This window comes from Crotalus tigris, unplaced genomic scaffold, assembly GCF_016545835.1.
Source record: "Crotalus tigris isolate CLP2741 ecotype Arizona unplaced genomic scaffold, ASM1654583v1 scf7180000017592.2434428, whole genome shotgun sequence".
NCBI lineage: Eukaryota > Metazoa > Chordata > Lepidosauria > Squamata > Viperidae > Crotalus > Crotalus tigris.
Genome location: NW_024096498.1, coordinates 2,233,370 through 2,250,172, shown reverse-complemented (window position 1 = coordinate 2,250,172; position 16,803 = coordinate 2,233,370).

Genomic DNA, 16,803 nt, shown 5'->3' with positions numbered 1-16,803 from the left:
TTGTTCAGAGTTTGCCTATTCAGCCAACTGCACAGTTGTACTGAGTTAACATTCAGGACCTCACTCCGGTGCTTCAACCACAGTTGGCTTCATGCCATCCCATACAACTTTAACTGCATTTGCATGCTGGCTTTGCACATTTGTTCTTCAGATCTCTTCTTTCACCAAACCCCATCATCCTTAAGTTGCTATAACACAAGATCTTCTTTCCCTTCCACACAGATTATTCAGTTGGGTTCATCTACCAGGACAGCAGTGCTATTCTCAGAGTCTGCATTGGCCCATTCCAATGCTTTCTTTCTCTGGCAATCAAGGACTTTCTGTAGAATATAAGAAAAACTCAAAATTCTACAAAGAGCACCAAAATCGAGCTGCACACACTGGGAAATAATCACTTCAGTCAGAAACAGAAAAACAGCAAGCATGATATATTTGAGAAGGTGGCTGAACTTGGGAAAGGCAGTTTTATGCCATCTTGGAAAAAGCAAGGGGAAATTTCTTGAGTGCCTTCCTGGAAGCTCTCTAAATCAGTAAGGCAAAATCATGTTGTTCCTGTTTTTGCAATTCTTCCAGAGTTACAGTAATTTATTGACCCATTGTTCCTCTTTAGATATTGTTTGCAAAATTAACATTTGCCCCATGTCAATTCTGTCTACTGTATCTTATTAGGAGTAATAGTTATCTATCTATCTATCTATCTATCTATCTATCTATCTGTCTGTCTGTCTGTCTGTCTGTCTGTCTGTCATATTTAGGAGCCACCCATTTATCTCACAGAGCAACTCTAGGCGATATACAAATAGCCATAAAAGATGAAAGCCATCTAAAAATATTATAATAAAAGTAGTTAAAAATAAGAATAAGTTAAATAAAATTAAAAATTAAAAAGGCAGGATAGTGGTTTCATTTCGCTACCCAGCCTCATGGTTGTCTCCTCTTCTGTGGTCCCCATGCACATTGGCAGAGCAAGGTCTTCAAGCATTTATAAAGGCCAGGAAAGTAGGGGCCCATCTCACCTACCAGGGGCGGGGAGGAGAATGTTACAGAGGACAGAGGCAATGACTGTTTACCTCCATTCTAAAGCTGGGAAGAAGAAAAATACTAAGCTTAGTTATTTATCAATGAACAACTTTTAAACCATATAATAATAGGATGCGATGAGTCACATGAAAGAATCTCACTGTTTTAAGTTTTAATTATTTGTGGCATTTGGTTAAGATTGGCTGAGAACTATCATTTCTTCCTATTTGAAGAATCTTGTAAGAATCTCACAACATGCTCGTTTTTTGCACCTGAAAAATTTACCAAAGGCAGTTTTCAGTCTATTCTGGCACCTTAAAAGTGTACACATTTATTATTGCATATGTTTTGTGGATTATAAGAGTTTGTGTATCTACTTTACAATCGCCTGAGATCTGTGGAAGTTTTTGCAATAATAAATGTAGCAATCTTTAAGATGTTGTTCCTGAAGATGTATCCACTGCCTTTACTTTGTCTATGCAGATGAAGTAGGAGCAGCAATATGACTTGTTTACTAATTACTCTGGAGTATATCAGTTTCATCAACCTTGGCATTATCCTCATTCCCATTTTGATTTAGCTTCTCTTTATTGTCAACAAAAATTTTGTTGTTGTTGTTAATTGCGAAGTTGTGTCCGACCCATCGCGACCCCATGGACAATGTTCTTCCAGGTCTTCCTGTCCTCTACCATCTTCTGGAGTCCATTTAAGTTCACACCTACTGCTTCAATGACTCCATCCAGCCATCTCATTCTCTATCGTCCCTTTCTTCTATTGCCCTCAATCTTTCCCAGCATTAGGCCCTTCTGCAGTGAGTCCTTCCTTCTCATTAGGTGGCCAAAATATTTGAGTTTCAACTTCAGGATCTGGCCTTCTAAAGAGCAGTCGGGGTTGATCTCTTCTAGGACTGACCGGTTTGAACGCCTTGCAGTCCAAGGGACTCGCAGGAGTCTTCTCCAGCACCATCGTTCAAAGGCCTCAATTCTTTTGCGCTCAGCCGTTCTTATGGTCCAACTTTCACAGCCATACATTGCAACTGGGAAAACCATGGCCTGGACTATACGCACTTTTGTTGGCAGGGTGATGTCTCTGCTTTTTAGTATGCTGTCTAGATTTGCCATAGCTTTCCTCCCCAGGAGCAAGCGTCTTTTAATGTCTTGGCTGCAGTCCCCACCTGAGGTGATCTTGGAGCCCAGAAAAATAAAATCTGTCACTACCTCCATTTCTTCCCCATCTATTTGCCAGGAATTGAGAGGGCTGGATGCCATGATTTTGGTTTTCTTAATGTTGAGTTTCAAGCCAACGTTTGCACTCTCCTTCTTCACCCGCATCAAGAGGCTCTTTAGTTTCTCTTCACTTTCTGCCATTAGCATAGTATCATCTGCATATCTTAGGTTGTTGATATTTCTCCCGGCAATCTTAATTCCAACTTTTGTTTCATCTAGCCCTGCCTTTCTCATGATGTGCTCTGCATATAAGTTAAATGGGCAGGGCGACAGTATACAGCCTTGCCGGACTCCTTTTCCAATTTTGAACCAATCAGTGATTCCGTGTCCAGTTCTCACTGTTGCTTCTTGACCTGCATATAGGTTTCTCAAGAGACAAATAAGATGGTCTGGTATTCCCATCTCTTTAAGAACTTGCCACAATTTGTTGTGATCCACACAATCAAAGGCTTTAGCATAGTCAATGAAGCAGAAGTAGATGTTTTTCTGGAACTCCCTAGCTTTCTCCATGATCCAGCGTATGTTGGCAATTTGATCTCTAGTTCCTCTGCCTCTTCGAAATCCTGCCTGTACTTCTGGTAGTTCTCGATCCACATACTGCTGGAGTCTAGCTTGTAGGATTTTAAGCATAACTTTACTAGCATGTGAAATGAGTGCAATGGTGCGATAGTTTGAACATTCTTTGGCATTGCCTTTCTTTGGAATTGGAATGTAAACTGACCTTTTCCAATCCTGTGGCCACTGTTGAGTTTTCCAAATTTGCTGGCAAATTGAGTGTAGCACTTTTACTGCATCGTCTTTTAAGATTTTGAATAGCTCAGCTGGAATACTGTCACCTCCACTAGCTTTGTTGTTGCTCAGATTTTCTAAGGCCCATTTCACTTCACATTCTAGGATGTCTGGTTCGAGGTCAGTGACCATCTCATTGTGGTTATCTGGGATGTTAAGCTCATTCTTGTATAGTTCTTCTGTGTAGTTTTGCCATCTCTTCTTAATCTCTTCTGCCTCTGTTAGGTCCTGCCATTTTGGTCCTTTATCATGCCCATCTTTGCATGAAACGTTCCCTTCATATCTCCAATTTTCTTGAAGAGATCTCTGGTCCTCCCTATTCTGTTGTTTTCTTCTATTTCTTTGCACTGTTCATTTAAGAAGGCATTCTTATCTCTTCTAGCTATTCTCTGGAATTCTGCATTCAATTGGGTGTATCTTTCTCTTTCTCCTTTGCCTTTCGCTTCCCTTCTTTCCTCAGCTATTTGCAAAGCTTCCTCAGACAGCCATTTTGCTTTCTTGCATTTCTTTTTCTTTGGGATGGTTTTAGTTGCCACCTCTTGTACAATGTTGCGAACTTCCATCCATAGTTCTTCAGGCACTCTGTCTATCAGATCTAATTCCTTAAATCTATTTGTCACCTCTACTGTATATTCATTAGGAATATGATTTAGTTCATACCTGAGTGGCCTAGTGCTTTTCCCTACTTTTTTCAATTTAAGCCTAAATTTTGCAATGAGAAGCTCATGATCTGAGCCACAGTCAGCTCCTGGTCTTGTTTTTACTGACTGTATAGAGCTTCTCCATCTTTGGCTGCAGAGCACATAGTCAATCTGATTTCTGTGTTGACCATCTGGTGATGTCCATGTGTAGAGCCGTCTCTTGGGTTGTTGAAAAAGAGTGTTTGTTATGACCATCGTATTCTCTTGACAAAAATTTATTATTATTTAAATCCACTGGCCATCCCACTCCAGTGGACTCTGGATTGTAACAGTATCATTACAATTCTTACTCTCCACTGTATGAACTATCTGTGTTAAAGAACAATAATAAAATGTATGAAAAGAGAATCAAAGCAGCATAGTGTATAGTGTAATGTTCTGTAACTCTTCTACAAAAAATAGTCTTGGTCAGTTTAATTTCACAGAGAGCAACACGATGGCTAAAATTCTGCATGTTGATTGGCAAACAGGTTTATTTGTGGGGAGGTAATTCATATGGAAGTGTGCTACTTGATGATCGAAGGAGAGCATGCATTCACCAGAAATGAATATGGTATCTGTGAACGATATATCATATTTAGCAGTAGATAACAGTGAATGATAGCAATAACAATAGCACTTAGACTTACATACTGCTCCATAGTGCTTTACTCTACTCTTTAAATGTTTTACAGAGGCAGGACATTGCCTCCAACAATCTGGGTCCTCATTTTACCAACCTCGTAAGGATGGAAGGCTGAGTCAACCTTGAGTCGGTGAGAATCAAACTACTGGCAGTTGACAGAATTAGCCTGCAATACTGCATTCTAACCACTGAGCCACTACAGTTCAACATTAACAGCATCAGCAAATAAAGCTGATTTACCATGAAATGGAGGGAAAAAAAAAAAACCTTCAGTGCCCTTTTTATCAATTTAACAAGGATCTGATGCAGTAATAGAACTTGTCCTGGCCCTACTATGCAGTCTGATAATTTTGCCAGAAAGTGAATATTTTACTTGATGTTGCAGGAAGCTTATTCCAGAACTGCAAGACAGAATCTATCTAGATAAACATTTAGTTAGTTTGGCAACTATTTCTGGCAACCTGTTTATTATTTCCAATGGTTGCAAAATCCTATTATTCATTGAAAGCAACTTGAAAATTTAAGTGATTTATATTTCTCATTATTTATGTTTGGCATCAGCAACCGGTACTGTTTATAAAGAATAAAAGTGGCATTGTCTGCAAGGTTGTGTCAAAGCCCATAGCCTTTTATGAAATGTTTTATTTTCAGCTACCTTGGGAAGAAATGTTTGGTTTGCAGTGTTAATGGCTTGGATGATTGCCATTATATTATTATATTATATTATATTCTAGATCAGAGCCCTGTCCAGCTTTCTTCTTTGCTTTCAATCCTTCCCCCGCATGAGTCACCATTTTTTGAAATACTTTCTAGGCCAAGGGGGGTATTGGATTTGACAGATTGCATTATTGTGGCAGCCAAAATGGAAATGCTTTTATTAAGACAAGAGTCCTGTTTTTATTAAGACATATTGAAATTCAACCTCCACTGAAGGCCAAATTCGACATGGCAGTAACCATTCATTGAAAGCACCTTTTTTTATACTGTTGATGCAACTGCATCTTTTTCCAAATGCATGCAGCTGCTTTGGAAGCTGTTCATGGCTGTCTCCATGTAGGAGACGATTAGGCTGAAGCCAAGGAAGGGGTCAAATACATCATAAGTCATGAATCCCTGCACACCCACAAAAGATCTAAGTCCAGCCCACCTTGACTGCTTCTTAATTCCCGCTCATTTCCTTTGACCTCTAATAGCTCAGATTTTGTAGAGAGCTTAAGCTTGCAACCAATTTTTATACTCATTAGAATTGCCTGAATCTCCTGATTTCCCTGGTGCTTGACATTCCATGCAGAGCTACTTTATTTCACTGGGAAAAACGTAACACTTCTGCATGTTTCAAACCAGTTTTCCTAAATGATTTGCACAGCCTATTATCTTCTAGTCTCTCTGCTCAGCTTCTGTTGTCTATGTGGCTGTGGAAGCACAAATTTAGATGAGCTTGTTTTCACATCTCCATTATCTCTAGATGAATTTACATTTTTCTTACTTAAATGGTCTGACTTCAAAACCAGCTTGATCACTGCATTTTTCTACTACTCCTTTCTTCATTACAGTAACATTCTTCAAGGCTTTAGCTGAGTTGTATTTTGCTTTATTGACTCTGATGAAGTTGGGTTTGGTGGATAGGGTTTAAAAGAGGATTTGACCAAACAGCTCTATTTGTGTAGCACAATCAAAAACAGGAGTCCTCAAACCACTGATTTCTATCAGATACGGTCACAATATGGTCACAATAAATATCAACATTCCTCCCACTCTTTGTTCTCTTATAGGGAAAATAATAATTTTGCTGAGATGTTGGTCACCTTATCTTATCCTGTCTTATTCAATCTGGTAAAAAAAAAGATTTAAAAGATTTAATCATTGTATTTCCTTCCTGTCTTACATGGCAGTGGGAGAAATATTAATATTATTTATTGCAATCATATTTAGACCTCCCCAATCAGTAGTAGCTCTGATTGAAATATCACAAAGCAAAGCAGAACAACAAGGAATGAACACACATACACACACAAAAACTTTTAGTAAGGATGCTAAACCTCATACCAGACTCAACAAAATGTGACTTGCATTACAGTAGCTTGCAGAAATGTAAGGAACACAGCATGCTTAGATAAGTAGCATTTATCTTGGTGCAGAAGATCTGTAGAACTTAGAAATCAAACTAAATATATACACATGCATGGAGTGTATAATTTCCCCCACTCTCTTTGTGACCCAGAGTTCAAATCCTAGACCTTCCTCCCCACCTTTTTAAATCAATGGACTCTTAGCTATTCCTTTCCTAGCCTTGAAGGTCAACATCTATTCAGTTTTTATACAATGATTCTGCCTCTGCCTGGTCTTAGCTTCCTCCTTGCCAGCTTCAGTTCTTGCAGTGGGAAAGGAAGAGAAGAAAGTCTTCCCTTTTTGCTACCATTGTCATAGCATCCAAGTAAACGGTCAAGAAAAAGAGGAAGCTGGGGAGTGGTGGAGAGAGGGAGGAGGAGGATCAAAAGGGTTCTAGTTTCAGAACATAAGCACACATGAGATGTTCACAGATTCATACATTTATCAAGGTATTTTCAAACCTTGGTTACATTGACTACATTGCTGTTGTGATATAGCCGAGAATTTGAGAAAGAAAAAGCATATACTGTATTAAAAGTGTTATTTTGTTGCATATATAGCAGTGGAAGAAAAAGGAACAATTATAGTTAAAGCAGAGTTTTTTTCTCCTATCATAAATGAAAATGGTAAAAATACTGTAACAAATGCCAAAAAGATTACATGAAGAGGAAAGAACCTGGTCTGAAAATTAAAGATTTGCCAGAAAAAAATGAAAGGAATACAAATATAAGAAATTCTGAGATAATGGAATTGATGAATGATGGACTGGACTTTCTTGGCAAGATGAATGTTGTGTTTTCAAAGAGATTTTTCAAACTAGGGATGCTACAAAGATATTTACAATAGAGACTTAGGAACTGTCTCTGAGATGCAGTGGTTGGGGAAGGTCCCAGTTAAAATCCTAAGGAAAGGTTTTATTCTTAAGAGTCAGTCTAGGTTGTTTGATCCTGAACAGATCAGAGATAATGATTGGGATGATCTGTGATAGATAAGAAACCATTTTAGACTTTCTACGAGTTAATTACATACGGCTTTCCATGATTGTTAGCAGGAGCTTTGAAGTTTAACTTTGCTGTTGATTAACTATTTTGTCTTCACATATATATTAAGTTTGATAGGGGTTGTAGATAGATGTAGAACTGTATAACTCTTGGACCTCTTTCACAAGGGAGAAAGCTATTATTGTTACAATATATTTGTAAGTGTACAACTGGGGGGATAATATGTGTTTTTATTTTTTGTCCTTTTATCTCACATTTTTAATGTTTTTATCTGGTTTTGTTTGTTTTTGTAAATTTTCTTTTCTTTTGTATTTTAATTTTCTGAATAAATTAAAAAAATAATTTTAAAAAATGCTTTACATGCAGAGTGTGCTATATTCTTGTGCAGCTCTGATAGTCCTTGAATGGGAGAAGACAATTTGTGCCCTTCCTTCATTTTTATGTCACCACATACCCATCAGTTGTACTATAAACCCATCAAGTTTGATTCTTCTGAGATGAAAAAGATTTTGGAAAAAAATAAGTGTGGCTCAAATGCACAGAAAGTTCACCAACAGCTTTCCTAGAAGACTGTGGTTTCTAACTAAAGCATGGAGCCTATAGAAATAAAGCAAGCTAACCACTGTTGATGCTGAACTTTCAGTGCAAGGATGGCAGCAGGCAGAGGGAAACTAGAACATAAATAGGCACACCAAAAAACTCTTTTCTGATTTCCCCTTTTCATGAGCTTCAGGGAGAATGACTGAAATGGGTTTGTGCTAATATAAAGAAAAATGAACATGATGCTTAATCAACAGGCTCAGAAGTATGATAGTGGCACAAGCAAGAAACAAATGACAAGATTGGGAGAAAGGAGATATATGAGAAAAAGGAAGCTCAGACTTTCTGTTACAGTAAAAATGCTGTCTCAGCATGTGAAGCCCTGATTACAAGTTTGTTGACTTTAGCTCCCTCTCCGACCTATAAAGAATGACTTACAAAATTAGACCACTTCCTCTTTATAGAACAACGGTTACTTTTGATTAAGTTAAATACATAACAGGGAAGGATATTAATAAAACAATTTGATCTCTGTGAAATCCCTTTCATGTCATACTCAGCCGGTCTTTGGGTGAACATCAGGACCTCTCCCCCAGTTTGCATAATGCAATTTGTCACCCAAGTTTTCAAGAGTCCAGCTAGCTCTAGAATTAGGTAACAATATCTTTAGTCAGTCTCAACTTCATAAAAATTAAAAAGAGGAAAAAGACATCTGTGCCACCTGAGGCTGCTCACAAAGCAGCAAGAATTCAAAAGGGGCTTGACCAATTTTCAGGGGACCAGACAGACTATTTATAAATAGGGCTTGCATTGTGGTTTGGATTTTTATTGTTACGTTTTTAGCCAGTGCTGAGACTGTGGCTAGGGATTTTGCCTAGATACCTGTGCATGCACTGGAGAGGTAGAAGAACAATAGAGTGGGATTTTCTGCTCCTTGTATAAATTAAGGTTTTAGGGTGTGCTAAAAAAAGACATTAAATATATCATTGGCTTAATGTATGCATTGTCATTATTGTTGTTATTTACTTTTGAGTCAGTCTTGACTTCTCTTGACAGCCTAGACATATCCTTGCAATTTTCTTGGCATGATTTTCAGAAGTGGTTTGCCGTTGTCTTCTTCCTAGGGCTGAGTGAAAGTGACTGAGCCCTCATCACTCAGCTGGTCTTGGAGAACTGCAGTTAAAGGAGCTGGATGCTGCATGCAGCCCATGGTTTTGGATTCTTTGGCTCCAAAGTATGATATAAACAAAACAAAACAAAACAAAATAAAACAAAACTCAAGACAAAATGGACAAATAGTGATAGTAGTGTCTATAGGCTAACCCAATAACTTTTGTACATACTATATGGTGTAGCTTAAGTCAGTGAGTAGGGTTTCTAAAAGTTGCTGTGCAATGGGTTAGAAATCAAATTTATCTGAAACTGTAGAAAAGAATTTCTCCCAATTCCAGCAAATCCATGCCATGACTGAATTCAAAACAGGTCTTCTTTTCTATCTTCATATTTTCAGTTTAAAAAGAGCATTCTGACAGCTTTAGAGCATCCTGGCTCTGCTTCTTTATGTGTTCCTACTCCCCCTTCCCTGCCCACTGCCTCATTCCTCTTTAACAGATTCTCAATTGGCTGCTCTTTCTTAGGCTGTGTGAAATCCAGAGCAACAGCAAAAATGTGATGTCCTGAAAGCTCTTCTATTTTTCATGTTCCAAAAAAATAAAATTACTTCTAAGAGCGTATGTTTTGAAGTGAAATCCTAGCTTGCTAAGTATTTCAACATTTGACGTTTTGAGCACAAGAAATGGAAAAGAGCATAGTTCATGTCAGGACAGAGTTTTGCATCATTATGAAGTATTTTAGGTGGGGCTGCTTGCACATTCACACAGACCAAACTTTTCTCATTTTTAAATCAGTTACCATCCCTAATAGATTGTAGGAATCTATAGATACAATATAGCTTGCTTTCAACCAGTCACCAAGTATCACTTGATGCCATGACAATCTGATTACTGAGCTATTTATGGGCAGACTGGATGTCATGACATGGCATGGCATGACATGGCATGACATGACAATTAGGATACAGAGTGTATATATAGCTGGCTCAGGTGGAGAAATGCAACTTTTAGTCTGCAGCTAAAGAAATATGTTTTCAAATCATAAAAAGTATCAGTTCCATTTTATACTGCTTTGATCAAATGTCATCTTGAATGTGATGTCACACTTTAAGAAGTATTTAGAGCTTCTGAAACCTGATCAGGGCAGATCAGGAGACCAGAACCACTTCTTATGAAGAGAGATTCAAGTAGCAAGGGATGTTTAGGCTTGAGAAGAAATGATTGGATAGATATGATAGTATCCTTTAAATACTTGAAGTGATATGGCACTTGCCTCTATTGTTCCAGAATACAGGACATGGACTTATGAATTTAGGTTACAGTAAGTAAAATTCCAATTGAACTTTACAAAAACTTCCCAACAGTAAAAGCAGCTTGATGGTGGAACAAATTATTCAAAAAGTGGTGGATCTCTGAATGGATTCAAGCAAAAGTTAAATTTCTGGGATACTATAATTTGGTTTTCCTACACTAGGCAGGGGATTTGATTTGATGTACTAAATGACTCTGTACAACTATATGATTCTAAGAAATTACAACACAACCAAACCACATTATAGATGTGCAAGCTCAGTCAGTGATTAACTGTAGCTAAAGAACAACTTATCAGCATGTCGACTAGGACATTAGCTTAACTTAAGTAGTCTTGTTGCATGTATCATGCATGTCTTTCCATCCACATGTGGAATTGTGCAAAACTCCCTACTAACACTTTGAATTGTGCTTGGAAACACACTAAGAAACAATGTACTTTAAAAAAAACTGGTATGGTATATTCTATTCTTCTTGTGCCAATTACTAACCTGTTTATAATTAGAAATTTTGAACTAACTGAATCTTATGAACATTCTTCAAAGGCCACTCCATTCAGTACCCTAATCCAGATGTGATATTTATTTCCCAAGACATAGTTCTGTATTTTTAAAAGACAAGACTAGAAGGCCTAAGGACAAGCAATCCATATGTGTAAGGGGGGGAGAGGCTTTTTTTAATCCCATGGCAAAATTTCCTTGGAAAAGCAAATTAATTAATTAATTTTTCTTTATTTTCACATTTTTGAGATACCTATCTCCATCAGGGCAGGAGTCTGGAGGTAAACAATAAAATGTGAAATATAAAAACAGCATGCAAAATTAAAAATTTAAGAAATTTAGAATTTAAAAAGAGGCAAAGCTGATTAAAATCTGTTAGAAATTAGTTTAGAAATTGAAGGGAGAGCTCTCAGGGTACCGACCAGTTAATCAGGTAGTTAATTAATAAATAAAATCTAATATTGGCTGTTGATCTATAACATAGAATAGAACAGAACAGAATAGAATAAAATAGCATAGAATAGAGCTGGAAGGGATCTTGGAAGTCTTCTAATCCAGCCCCCTGCTCAAGCAGGAGAACCTAAACCATTTCAGACAGATGATTGTCTAGTCTCTTCTTAAAAATCTCCAGTGATACAGTGCCCACAATTTCTGAAGGCAAGCTGTTCCACTGGTTAATTGTCTTCACTGTTAGGAAGTTTCTCCTTAATTCCAGGTTACTTCTCTCTGGTCAGTTTCCAACCATTGTTTCTTGTCCTGTCCTCTGTCTGGTGCTTTGGAGAATAGTTTGATACCCTCTTCTTTGTGGCAGTCCCTCAAATACTGTAATACTGCTATCATGTTACCCCTGTTTCTTCTTTTCTTTACACTAGCCAAACCCAAGTCCTGCAGCCGTTCTTCATATGTTTTAGTCTCCAGGCCTTTGACCATTTTAGTTGCTCTTCTTCTTTTTCCAAGGTCTCAATATCTTTTTTGTAGTATGGTGATCAAAACTGGTTGCAATATTCCAGGTGTGGTCTTACTAGGGTTTTATAAAGCAGTACTAATACTTCACGTGATCTTGATTCTATGCCTCTGTTTATACAACCCAGGATTGTATTAGCTTTTTTTGCTGCTGCTGCACGCTGCTGGCTCGTAGTCAAGTGATTGTCCAGTAGGGCTTCAAGGTCCCTCTTACAGTTACTATTTTTAAGCCAAGTCTTGTCTAATCTGTACTTATACCTTTGACTTTTCCTGCCTAAATGCAAAACTTTGCTTTTCTCCACATTAAAATTTATTTTGTTGGATAGGATCCATTGTTCAAGTTTGTCAAGATCTTTTGGATCCTGAGCTTGTCTTCTGGGCAGAGGTCCCCAACCTTTTGGGCACAGGGACCGGTTCTGTGGAGAAAGGTTTTTCCATGGACTGGAGAGTATGTGATTTTGCCTGCTTGTTTGTGCGGACCAGTTGCTGGCATGCTGTGGCCCGGAACCAGTCCATGGACCTGGAATTGGAGACCCCTGTTCTGGAGTGTTGGCTATTCCTGCCAGTTTAGTGTCATTTGCAAATTTGATGAGTTCCCCTTCAAGTCCCTCATTTAAGTCATCAATGAAGATATTGAAGAGTACTGGGCCTAAGACGGAGCCTTGTGGTACTCCACTGCTTACTTCTCTCCATGTGGATGTAGCACCATTGAGGACTACTTGCTGAGTACAGTTTGTCAGCCAGCTACAGATCCATGATGGTGATACTGTCTATCCCACCTTTTTCTAGCTTACTAAGCAGCAGGTTGTGGTCTACTTTGTCAAATGCTTTATTGAAATCTAAGTATACTATATCCACAGCATTTCTCTGATCTACTAATTTAGCCACTTTATCGAAGAATCAAATAAGATTGATTTGGCATAATCTGTTTTTAAGAAACCCGTGCTGGCTATTAGTTATAACCGGTCATGGGATTCAGCCAGTTCGCACCACTTCGGCAGAACGGTAGCTAATTTTTTGTTGCCCAGGCCCAGAATGGACTTCTGGAAGTGGCATCCACACAGAGAACCAGTTGTTCCCATATTTGAATCCCACCGTTAGTTATAACTTTGTTTGCTTCTAGTTATTCGCAGATCTGTTTTTTTATTATCTTTTCCAGGATCTTCCCAGGTATTGATGTTATACTGATTGATCTGTAGTTTCCTGGGTCTGTTTTTTTTCCCTTTCTTGAAGATGGGAACCACATCAGCCCTTTTCCAATCCTTAGGTACTTCCCCGGTGCTTTTGAAAGATATGGTGCAATGGTTCTGAGATAACATCTGCCAGCTCTTTCAGATTTCTGGGATGTAATCTGTCGGGTCCCGGTGATTTATATTCGTCAAGGTTGGATAGGTGTTCTCTTACAATTTTTTTGCTTATTTTAATTTTTGTTTCTAGTTTGTCTTTTGCAGCAATTATGTTGGGCTATAATTTCTTTTTGTGTGAAGACTGATCCAGAGAATGAGTTAAGCAGCTCTGCTTTCTCCCTAATGCCTGTTACTCCCTTGCCATCTTCTCTCTTTAGTGGACCTACACTTTCCTTGACTTTTTATTGTTATTAATATGCTGAAGAAACTTTTTTTATTGTCCTTGATTTCTGTTGCAAGTCTTTGTTCATTCTGAGCCTTTGCTTTCCTGACTTCATCTTTGCATGTTCTGGCTGTCTGCTGATAATCAGCCTTAGTTATGTGTCCCTCTTTCCATTTTTGTCCATTTTTTAGGTAAAGTGTCACCTTCTTTACAGACTCTTCCTCTCTGCAAAATGTTTTCTACAAATTGCTAAAGTTTGCAATAATAAACAGTAGATATTTTGGAAAGTGTTTGATGCAGGCTTCACATCCACATTATATATAACCACATTTGCAAACTGGAGGCCTATTGAATCTGTTGGTCTTCAATTACCACAATTCCTACCCAGTATGACCATTGATTATGCTGGCTGGAGATAATTAAAGTCTAAAACATCTGGAAGATAATGTTTTTTGGGAAGTTGATATATAGCATATAATAGCCTGTGTTCAATCTTAGAATAGAAAAAAAGCCTAAAAGGAAAAACTTCAGTACTAGGTGCTTTCAGTCGGTTTTGCTCCATGCAGAAGTTGGGCTTCCATCTAACCTGGGTCATTCTAACCAGAAAGGGTAGCTTGAAGACTATCAAAAAGCACCAGAAGGTAGAACAAGAAACAATGGCTGGAATCCAATCAAGGAGAGAACCAGCCTAGATATGCCTAAGGAGAAATTTCCTGACAGTGAAAACAATTAATCAGGGGAACAACTTGCCTATGGAAGTTGTGAGTGCACCAACACTGGAAGTTTTTAAGAAGCGATTGGACAACCATTTGTTTCAAGTTGTATAGGATTTTCTGCTTGAGCAAGGGGTTGGACTAGAAGACCTCCAAGGTCCCTTCCAACTCTGTTATTCTGTTTCTGTTAAAATGGAGCTTATGTAAAAGAAGGTTAGACATTTCTTTTTCTACTCAAATAACTAACATATGCTGTCTTTCTCTAGATTTGAAAGAAGCAATGCACAGTAATGCAATGTTGCTCATTTGTGCCATCTTCAGCTTGAACATCTGTATAATTTCAGAGAGTTGAGATGAAGCATTGAAAAAGGGGGACTGATTACATCATCAGTTACTTTATTAATTAAAAAACAGAAGAACGAAAACCTCTGAAGGAGAATGTGGTTGGTTGTTGTTTTTTAAAAATCTACAGAGAAAACCTTCCCACCCAGAATATCCTGAATGAAAGAATCTCCAGAGCTCTAGAATGAGACTAAATGAGTTTTCTAAACTGGCCAAAGACTAGGTCTTTAAAGTAATTTCCACAATTTCTGTACACTCCTAGTTTACAGTGTGATCAGCAAACGGATGTTTTTTTTCTACAATATTCCATCCCAGCAAATTGTAATAATAAATATTTGAAGTTTTGTAAGACATCTGAAGCAGGCTTTGTATACATGGTATATAGTAGGGTTTCCCAGTCTGACAGTTACCAGATATGTTGGACTTCAACTCAATCAACATATCTGTACTATAATTTTCCCATATGCTTAAATATTACTTATAAAATAGGTTTATCTTTAGTTTAAGCAAAATAACATGTTCAGATTTAGTTTCTCAACTCTATTAGCAGAAATGTGTGTGGGTAAAACCAAATATAATTTCCAAGAACCTTTCTTTCTATTACGTTTTTCTGAAACATTGAAAAATTGTTTGTGCCCTTTTTGAAATCAAAATAAATGCATACTGATTTCTTTAGTTACAATCAAAAACATTTCCTTCTGCTAACAGAAGAAAGGTTACAAGCAGCACAAATAAGCAGCACAAAGGAAAAATGTGTAGATATATAGCATGTAAATATTTAAATATGAAAATATATTTTGGAAGCAGAAAATTGATGGAGAATGAGAATAGAGGCAAAAAATGTATAGAATTACTCCCATTCTCTTTCCGATAATCCATTCTCCCCCTCCTGCTTTGTTCCTGCTTTGAAGCAATAAATTGCCCTTGCCAGAGATTTGAATGCTCTGTTGCAAAAAGCTTTTTAAACATACTGTAAGTGAAATTAGATGAAGACTGCACTTGGTCTTCATCTGTTTTACATAATACAAATATATACAGTAAAGTCAGCTCAAAGCCACACAATTTAACATGTGAACTAAGCAACAGTTAAAGCTCTCCCTGAAAGGTTTGGAAACACAAAGCATCTCTAGACAGATACCCAAAAAATAATAATGACGTTGATACCAAATGAATGGGCAGAGGGAGAGAAAAATCTTGGTTTCTGGTCATCATCAACATCATCATCAAATTTTTATTTGATCTTAGACCAGCATGTTGGTTTCTGGTGGCTACGTGCCTAATTTCCAAAGATGAAGGTTCCTTACTTTACTGGCCTGTTTCACCACAAGAAGACAAGACTGCTATCTTAGCTGATGTAAGCTGCACTATTTATATTACTGTATTATTATCTGTTCATAACAATGTGAAGACACAGCTGCCAGGTCTTTAGCTGGTGTTAGTCTTCATACACATCAAGTTCTTTCCAAGAACCTAGGATGGAGTAATATATTTGTGGATCAAAGCAGTGACACCTTTTGAAATTAACAGATGGAAATTTTGTCAGTGCACAGATTTTTTAAGTGTCGTAGAAGATTTTTTGGTATGGCATCCAGTATGCTGATAATCCCTGGGACCAGCATGGCCAATTTATGTCATAATCTTTCAACTTCAATTTTTACATTTTGATTCTTTGGGAACAACATCATTGCTGTTGTTGTTCGTCCAGTAATCCTACAGGGCTTAGACCCTGGTAGCCCAGCCATAGCTCTCAAATTCCATTGCCCACTTGTTAATAGATGCCCAGAAACTCTAACATTGGTCCTTATTGACCTAATTTGGTATAGGATTCTTTTTCCGTTTTCTAAATATATTAAATGGTTTGATGGTTATACTTTGATGGTTATACCCCCATGAAAGTGGGTATCTATGAAGGAGATTATTACTATTATTACAGTTGACTGCACTGTCAGCCAGGTGTTTAGACTGGATTTGACATTTTTATCCACCTGCTGAGTCCTTCTCAAGGTAGGTAGGCAACTGTTGTTGTTTGATGGTGTTTTCTATTTGTTTATTTTGTGGTCCCATGAATTCTTGATTGCAAATAATAATAATAATAACAACAACAATAACAACAATGTTGGAAGGGACCTTAGAGGTCATCAAGTCCAACCCCCTGCTCAGGCAGGTAACCCTATACCATTTTGGACAAATAGCTGTCCAGTTTCTTCTTAAAAACTTCCAGTGTTGGAGCATTCACCGCTTCTGGAGGCAGGTTGTTGGACTGGTTAATTGTTCTAACTAGG